Consider the following 9,409-nt stretch of genomic DNA (forward strand, 5'->3'; position numbering starts at 1 on the left):
GGGTCGGGAAGATCTCCTGGAGAAGGAAATGGCAACCCACTCCAGTATTCTTGCCTGGAGAACCCCACGGACAGAGGAGCCTGATGGGCTACAATCTATAGGGTCGCAAAGAGTCGGACACAACTGAGCAACTAACACACACACACACACACAAGTTGTTCATAGCTTTTCTTCCAAGGACCAAGTGTCTTTTATTTTATTTATTTATTTATTTATTTATTTTACCAAGTGTCTTTTAATTTCATGGCTGCAGTCACCATCTGAAGTGATTTTGGAGCCCAAGAAAATAAAGTCTGTCACTGTTTCCATTGTTTCCCCATCTATTTGCATGAAGTGATGGGACCAGATGCCATGATCTTCCTTTTGTTGATGTTGAGTTTTAAGCCAACTTTTTCACTTTCCTTTTTCACTTTCAATAAAGTTTTTTAGTTCTTTCAGTTCAGTTCAGTCGCTCAGTTGTGTCCGACTCTTTGTGACCCCATGAATTGCAGCATGCCAGGCCTCCCTGTCCATCACCAGCTCCTGGAGTTCCCTCAAACTCATGTCCATCGAGTCAATGATGCCATCCAGCCATCTCATCCTCTGTCGTCCCCTTCTCCTGCTGCCCTCAATCCCTCCCAGCATCACAGTCTTTTCCAATGAGTCAACTCTTCCCATGAGGTGGCCAAAGTACTGGAGCATCATTCAGCTTTAGCATCATTCCCTCCAAAGAACACTCAGGACTGATCTCCTTTAGAATGGACTGGTTGGATCTCCTTGCCGTCCAAGGGACTCTCAAGAGTCTTCTCCAACAACACAGCTCAAAAGCACCAATTCTTCAGTGCTCAGCTTTCTTCACAGTCCAATTCTCACACCTATACATGACTACTGGAAAAACCATAGCCTTGACTAGATGGACCCTTTTTGGCAAAGTAATGTCTCTGCTTTTCCATATGCTATCTAGGTTGGTCATAACTTTCCTTCCAAGGAGTAAGCCTCTTTTAATTTCATGGCTGCAGTCACCATCTGCAGTGATTTTGGAGCCCCCAAAAATAAAGTCTGACACTGTTTCCACTATTTCCCCATCTACTTCCCATGAAGTGATGGGACCAGATGCCATGATCTTTGTTTTCTGAATGTTGAGGTTTAAGCCAACTTTTTCACTCTCCTCTTTCACTTTCATCAAGAGGCTTTTTAGTTCCTCTTCACTTTCTGCCATAAGCATGTTGTCATCTGCATACCTGAGGTTATTGATATTTCTCCCAGCAATCTTGATTCCAGCTTGTGCTTCTTCCAGCCCAGTGTTTCTCATGATGTACTCTGCATATAAGTTAAATAAGCAATGTGACAATATAAGGGTGGTGTCATCTGCATATCTGAGATTATTGATATTTCTCCTGGCAATCTTGATTCCAGCTTGTGCTTCATCCAGCCCGGCATTTCACATGATGGGAAACTTTTGGGATTGTTGATAGTATTAAGTGAGATTCTGAATATAAAGTACTTATAGTTCAAAGCATAAGTATTCAATAAATGTGTTCACATGTGTAACAGTGAGAAGAAATAGGTAAAGTGAGAAGTAAGGAATAAAGTTGTCCCAGGACAGAGGCAATAGGAATACTAAGGGACATAAACAGGAAAAGAAGGCCATAATAACAAAGTTGACAATAGTCTGAGAGATTGAAGGAAAATCTAGATAATATCATACCATGGAAGCCACAGGAAGCACAGGTTATTTCAGAAAGGAGCTCTTGGTGAACAGTGTGAGATCCTGCTGTAAAAGGAGGTATCTTAATTTAAAGAATAGGAATATTAAGTGGAAAATTCTTGCCTGACATCATGTAGAAAAAATGGTGAAGTGAGACAGCAACTATGTCTTCAATCCAGGAGCTATGCTGCCTTTTCCCTCTGCAACAGAATATCTGATTTTAATAGACATCAGGATGAATATATGTCTCAGTCTTCATTACATGTTGGCAAAGCTGTTTTACTGGGTCATAGCCAGTGGGTTAGAAGCATGGGTGACACGTGAGGCTATTGGCAGTTATGTCTAAAAGAAGGGAGCCATCTGAACAGCATGATAACCAATGAAACAAACAGGCAACCTGTGGAATGGGAGAAAATATTTCGCGAACCATAATATTCACGTAAGGGGCTAATATCCAAAATATATAGGCACTTATACCACTAAATAGCAAAAGGACAAATAATTAATTTAAAAATTTGACAGAGGCTCTCAATAGATAGTTTTCTAAAGAAGACGTAAAAATGGCCAAAGAGTCCATGGAAAAAATCAAATCAAAATCATCAGGGAAATGCAAATCAAAATCACAAGGAGATATCACCTCACACCTATTAAAATGGCTATTATCAAAGATAAGAGATAAGAGTTGGCTACAATGTGGAGAAACGGGAACCTTTGTGCACTGGTGGTAGGAATGTGAATTGGAACAGCCACTGTGGAAGAGTATGGAGGTTCCTCAAAAACTTAAAAATAAAACTACCATATTATGTAGCAGTCACACTTCTGAGTATATATCCAGAAGAATTTAAATGAGGATTTCAAAGAGATATCTACATTTCCATGTCCATTGCAGCATTATTCACAGTAGCAGGGATGTAGAAATGACCCAAATAGTCATCAACAGATGAATGGATAAATAAAATGTGGTGCGTGCATGTATTTCAACCTTTAAAAAGAAGCAAATTCCATCCCTTGTGATAACAAGGATAGACCTACAAGATGTTATGATAAGTTAATTAAGTCAGTCACAGAAGATCAAATGCAGCCATGATTTATCTTATGTGAGGGGTCTAAAATAGTCAAATGTATAAAAGTAGACAATAGAATGTTGGTTACCAGTAAATGGAGACAGAGGTTTATGGGGGAATTGTTCTAATGGATAAAGGTTAGTTATGCAAGATGAGAAAGTTCCAGAGATGTGATGTATAATATAATCAGTATAGTTAATAAGATATTGTATACTTAAAAATGTGTTAAGAGGGTTAATCTCATATTGTATCCTTAACACACACACACACACAACCACAAAGGGACACAAGGAAATTGCTGGAGGTGATGAATACATTTATTACCTTGATTGTGATGATGGTAAAATGAGCATATACATATGTCCAAACTCACGAAATTGTGTGCATTAATTGTGTGCAGTTCTTTGTATACCAGTTATTCTTCAATAAAGCTTGAGGGGTGGACAAAAAGAAGAGAGCCTCCAATTGCTCCTTCCAACTGGAATTCAGACATTGTGGCTGCCACTCAAATGAACTCTTATTTGGGGACATTTTTTGTCACATGCAGCTGTATCTAATTCTAGCTACTAAAGTGGCAACTTTGGAATTTGACCTGAGCTCCATTTAGTTCTTCTTGATTCCAACATAGTTTCTCCTAATACAATGATTTACCGTCTCTCCTTTAAATGATCCAAAAAACAGACCAGAGCCCCTTTTGACCTGGTCCACCATCCCCAGTGGTGCCACAAGCTCTTGTGTAATTTCAAGAGTGGAGTTTGTTTTGCTTCTGTTCCCACAGAAAGTGCTCACCTCTGCACTTTCTAGTACCTGGGCATGCTCAGTTGTTCAGTCATGTCCAACTCTTTGAGACCCCATGGACTATAGTTTGCCAGGCTCTTCTGTCCGTGGAATTTTCCAGGCAAGCATCCTGGAACGGGTTGCCATTTCCTCCCCTAGGGGATCTTCTTGACTGAAGGATTGAGCTCCTGTCTCCATCTCCTCCATTGGCAGGTGAATTCTTTACCATTGAGCCACCTGGGAAACCTAGCACCTAGGAGATGAACAATTCTGGGATGTTTTGTGGAGTTAGGACATTGCTAGTTGAATCAAAGGTTACAGGTCACTGTTGTTAGTCTGAACCTAAAAGACAATGTTTGAGAGTACACTGACTGGAAAGCGGTGGACACTCAGGGTAGGGAAGAGAGAAATACAGATTATGGAAAGATATAATGAAAGGAAAACCCCTCTCAAGTCAGCACAAAGGAAACCAGATTTGCTTTGTCTTTACATAGTTTAATGGGCTTAAGCTGGTCTATTGGAGAAGGCAGTGGCACCCCACTCCAGTACTCTTGCCTATAAAATCCCATGGACGGAGGAGCCTGGTAGGCTGCAGTCCATAGGGTCGCTAAGAGTCAGACACGACTGAGCGACTTCACTTTCACTTTTCACTTTCATGGATTGGAGAAGGAAATGGCAACCCATTCCAGTGTTCTTGCCTGGAGAATCCCAGGGACAGGGGAGCCTGGTGGGCTGCTGTTTATGGGGTTGCACAGAGTCGGACACCGCTGAAGAAACTTAGCAGCAGCAGCAGCAAGCTGGTCTATAACCTGTTTCACTCCTAAACTCTTACACTTTTCATGAACTCACACATGCCATAGAAAAGCTTCAAAGTAACCTAGGGACATTTGGAAATTTTACCACATAGGACCTAGTAAAGCAAAGGATTGTGTGTAAACCATCATTGCCATAATCTTGGCCTGCCAGTAGTGATGTTGAAATGCCCATTTGTGCAAATTTATTCATGACTGATAGACTATATTTTTCACTTCAGCCACTCATGTCAAGAATATTCCCTCTGGATACAGAATTATTGAATTTAAACAAACACTTATTGGGCACCTATAATTGGTCCAACTAACAAGCATTTAGGTTGATTTAGACTATTGCCTACACCTAATTAGTATTCCAATTTAACAAACTATGCTAACTGATCCCTGAAGATTCATTAGTAAAGGTTTTCTTTGCCTCACAAATGCTCAGTTAGAATTCCATACTTAAGAAATGCATGAATTAAATCACCACTTCACACTGAAGAATGGTTCCTCCCACAAGTTTAGAGAACTTGTGTGCCCTGGTCAACTGTTTTGGGTATTTAAGCACTTAATATCTCTTTTCTCCCTAGGTGTCACATATATTGCCATCCAAAGTCTGCTATTCAGACACATTTAGCAGGGATCAAGAGATGTTTGTAAATATCAGTAATGAGAGCATGAGGCTTTAAATAAGCAAACATGGTTTGGGATGCAAAGGCTCAAGTTGTATATGAATTTGCCTATTGTTTGTGGTGTGTTGTCTCACAATTACATAAGCTGATAATGATTGATGGTTATTCTTTTGTTGTGCTTGAAGTCAATATTCTACTCCTTCTTTTTGAGTTGAATGGCCATCAAACAAACTAGCAAAAACTTGTTATAAGGGCTTTGTGATCATTGATACTTCAAGGTGAGCTGTAAGTGAGAAAGAATAAAGTGAATAATTCACCTGTCAGAATTTTCAGTACCCTTGTCTTCTACGACTTCTTCTAAAGTTTGTTTCAGACTTTTTCATGGAGTACTGGATGGAAAGCCTTCTGCATTACTGTTAATGGTCTAAAGCATGATCTTCAGATTCCTTAGGATAGTAGAATGATTGGGTGTGATCACTCACCTAGAGCCAGACATCCTGGAAAGTGAAGTCAAGTGGGCCTTAGAAAGCATCACTATGAACAAAGCTAGTGGAGGTGATGGAATTCCAGTGGAGCTATTTCAAATCCTGAAAAATGATGCTGTGAAAGTGCTGCACTCAATATGCCAGCAAATTTGGAAAACTCAACAGTGGCCACAGGACTGGAAAAGATCAGTTTTCATTCCAATCCCAAAGAAAGGCAATGTGAAAGAATGCTCAAACTACCGCACAATTGCACTCATCTCACATGCTAGTAAAGTAATGCTCAAAATTCTCCAAGCCAGGCTTCAGCAATACAGGAACCATGAACTTCCAGATGTTCAAGCTGGTTTTAGAAAAGGCAGAGGACCCAGAGATCAAATTGCCAACATCTGCTGGATCATGGAAAAAGCAAGAGAGTTCCAGAAAAACATCTATTTCTGCTTTATTGACTATGCCAAAGCCTCTGACTGTGTGGATCACAATAAACTGGAAAATTCTGAAAGAGATGGGAATACCAGACCACCTGACCTGCTTCTTGAGAAACTTATATATGCAGGTCAGGAAGCAACAGTTAGAACTGGACATGGAACGACACACTGGTTCCAAATAGGAAAGGGAGTACGTTCTGGCTGTATATTGTCACCGTGCTTATTTAACTTATATGCAGAGTACATCATGAGAAACGCTGGGCTGGATGAAGCACAAGCTGGAATCAGGATTGCCGGGAGACATACCAATAACCTCAGATGTGCAGATGACACCACCCTTATGGCAGAAAGTGAAGAGGAGCTAAAAAGCCTCTTGATGAAAGTGAAAGAGGAGAGTGGAAAGTTTGGCTTAAAGCTCAACATTCAGAAAATGAAGATCATAGCATCTGGTCCCATCACTTCATGGTAAATAGATGGGGAAATAGTGGAAACAGTGTCAGACTTTATTTTTGGGGGCTCCAAAATCACTGCAGATGATTATTGCAGCCATGAAATTAAAAGATGCTTACTCCTTGAAAGGAAAGTTATGACCAACCTAGATGGCATATGGAAAAGCAGAGACATTATTTTGCCAAAAAGGTCCGTCTAGTCAAGGCTATGGTTTTTCCAGTGGTCATGTATGGATGTGAGAGTTGGACTGTGAAGAAAGCTGAGCACTGAAGAATTGATGCTTTTGAACTGTGTTGTTGGAGAAGACTCTTGAGAGTCCCTTGGACTTCAAGGAGATCAGTCATGTGTGTTCATTGGAAGGAATGATGCTAAAGCTGAAACTCCAGTACTTTGGCCACCTCATGCGAAAAGTTGACTCATTGGAAAAGACTCTGATGCTGGGAGGGATTGGGGGCAGCAGGAGAAGGGGACAACAGAGGATGAGATGGCTGGATGGCATCACCAACTCTATGGATATGAGTTTGAGTGAACTCTGGGAGTTGGTAATGGACAGGGAGGCCTGGTGTGCTGCAATTCATGGGGTCGCAAAGAGTCGGACACAACTGAGCAACTGAACTGAACTGTTTAAAAATATCAGTATTGGCTGCATTCACACTGCCCCAATCTACTGCTTCAGTATCTAAGGAGATGCCTGGGAAACTCTTTCAAATTACACCTTTTTTGTCTCTGTTTCTTACCCTGGCCCCTCAATTCCATTTGTATTTTGATATAATTTATTTCCCCACTTCTCACCTTACCTTATTGAAAACTTCAGATCTAAAAAACAGGGTCCTTCATCGATTGCTTTAGAGAGAATCATCTTACAACCAATTTTGTTTAGTTAGGGTAATGATGTAAAGTGAAAATACCTGTATTTTAAAATGTTAACGCATATTCTGAGAGGTAAAACTATTAAGGTATGGTAAGCCAATGCATTTCGCTTAGGAGAACATCATGTACAGATTGAATTTTGAGCAGATTTTTGAGAGAGCAGTTACAGATAATGGTGTGGCCGAGGAGCGGGAAAGCATCTCATGTTTTGGCAAGGGATGAAACAGACAAATCAGGGGTGAGGAATCAAAAATGTTCAGGAGAGCAATAATGTTGGGAGAAAGTACTGACTTGTCACTGGCCAAGTTTTCAGAAAGGACCAGTTATGACAAACAGCTCCTACTTTCACTCACTTTTTCCTAAGGTCAGAGAGGTGAATGAGGGATGAGAGACTGGATCTAGGGTCAATTAATCAATCTCCCGTCCCCCCATCTTCTTTCTCTTCCTTCGGCTAGCCTCCACAGTGCAGTATCCTCACCTCCTCTCCCTCAGGCGCTGTCCCTACCCTGCCTGGGACTGGTTGGCAATTCAAGAGAAAGGCAAAGGAAAACCATGTTCTATAACCTAGCTGATATTCTAGGATAAGGCTGATATTTTACCTTTATCCCTTTGAATTTTCTGTACCCTTTCACATCATATTTGTTCTGCTGGGTTAAAAGAAAGGCAATATTATGTCCTTTAAATCTCAATGCATGGTCTAATTGCAAAGGAAGTAGAGAATTAAGATAAACCTACTTATCTTCCTGAAACTCCACTTTCACCATGTCAGTCTCTGTTTATCTCCTTCATGTGATTTCTTTTTTTTTTTTTTTTGGTGTTTTTCTTTTCTTTTTTTTTTTTAATTTTTATTTATTTTATTTTATTTATTTATTTATTTATTTATTTATTTATTTTTTTTTAGTTTTTTATTTTTTAAATTTTAAAATCTTTAATTCTTACATGCATTCCCAAACATGAACCCCCCTCCCACCTCCCTCCCCATAACATCTTTCTGGGTCATCCCCATGCACCAGCCCCAAGCATGCTGCATCCTGCGTCAGACATAGACTGGCGATTCAATTCACATGATAGTATACATGTTAGAATGTCATTCTCCCAAATCATCCCACCCTCTCCCTCTCCCTCTGAGTCCAAAAGTCCGTTATACACATCTGTGTCTCTTTCCCTGTCTTGCATACAGGGTCGTCATTCATGTGATTTCAATCATCTCCATAAAAAGTCTCAGTTTCTCTGATTTCTCAAGGCCTCCCATTTTTTACTTCTACTTTACTTAAGCAATCTTATTTCTCACTGTGTGGAGCGGATCAATCATGGTCCTTGCCATCCTCAGGGCCCTTTCTAAGGGGAACTGTTCTTCCTACTTAGGCGCAGTCTTAGGTGTCCATTTCCATACCACATGACTCCTGGTCCCAGCTGCTGATTAGGGATGGGCATGTGACCCAAGGGCAACCAGTGTGTACTCTGACCAGCAGTATATCACCTGACTTTGTACAAAAAGCTCTGCTCAAACAAGGATGAAAGTAATAAACTGGGATGATCAGAAAGTGTTTCTCAGGAGTTTGAAGGGGAAAGAAAGAGTGAATCAGGCAGTAATCTAAGAGAACAGGGTAGTTGGGAGCTAGACAAGAAATGAACTCAAAGAGAAGCAGAGACTGACAGAGGCTGGTAGTGTTGGAAAGGATGACTGGAAGAAGCTTGCATTTCAGGACCATGAAACCTCATGCACCATCTTTCTACCATAATTTATTTGACCTCAGAGGATGTGCTTTTCCACACAAGTTGCTCACAAATTTGCACATAAGCTCTGGACTCCTGAACACACCTGATGGGGTCCTGCATGCTCTGTTCATGTCCTACCTTTTCTTAGCTCTTGCCTCTCTGGCACCCATGCACTGAGCATTGTCACATTGTCCTTGAAGCTTTTCAAAGGTGCCAGGTTCTTTCCAACCTTGGAGTTTTCCTACAGGTTCTTCTTGAACGCTGTGAATTACTTTACCCCACCTCACTCACTCCGAACACTTTTATTTCCCTGCTGGCTTCCTCTTCATTTAAATTCCAAGTGAAATGTTAGTCCCTTGGACCTCCCCAAGTGAAATGTGATCTCTGTCGTATTCTGAACACTTCCTGTTCCATCGTTTCATAGCGCTAGTCATCCTTTGCAATGATATCTTTACTTGCACATTTATTTATTTGATGACTACTCCTTCCATTAGTCTAGAAGCCAC

The sequence above is a fragment of the Ovis canadensis genome, chromosome 9 (assembly GCF_042477335.2).
Source record: "Ovis canadensis isolate MfBH-ARS-UI-01 breed Bighorn chromosome 9, ARS-UI_OviCan_v2, whole genome shotgun sequence".
Classification (NCBI taxonomy): Eukaryota; Metazoa; Chordata; class Mammalia; order Artiodactyla; family Bovidae; genus Ovis; species Ovis canadensis.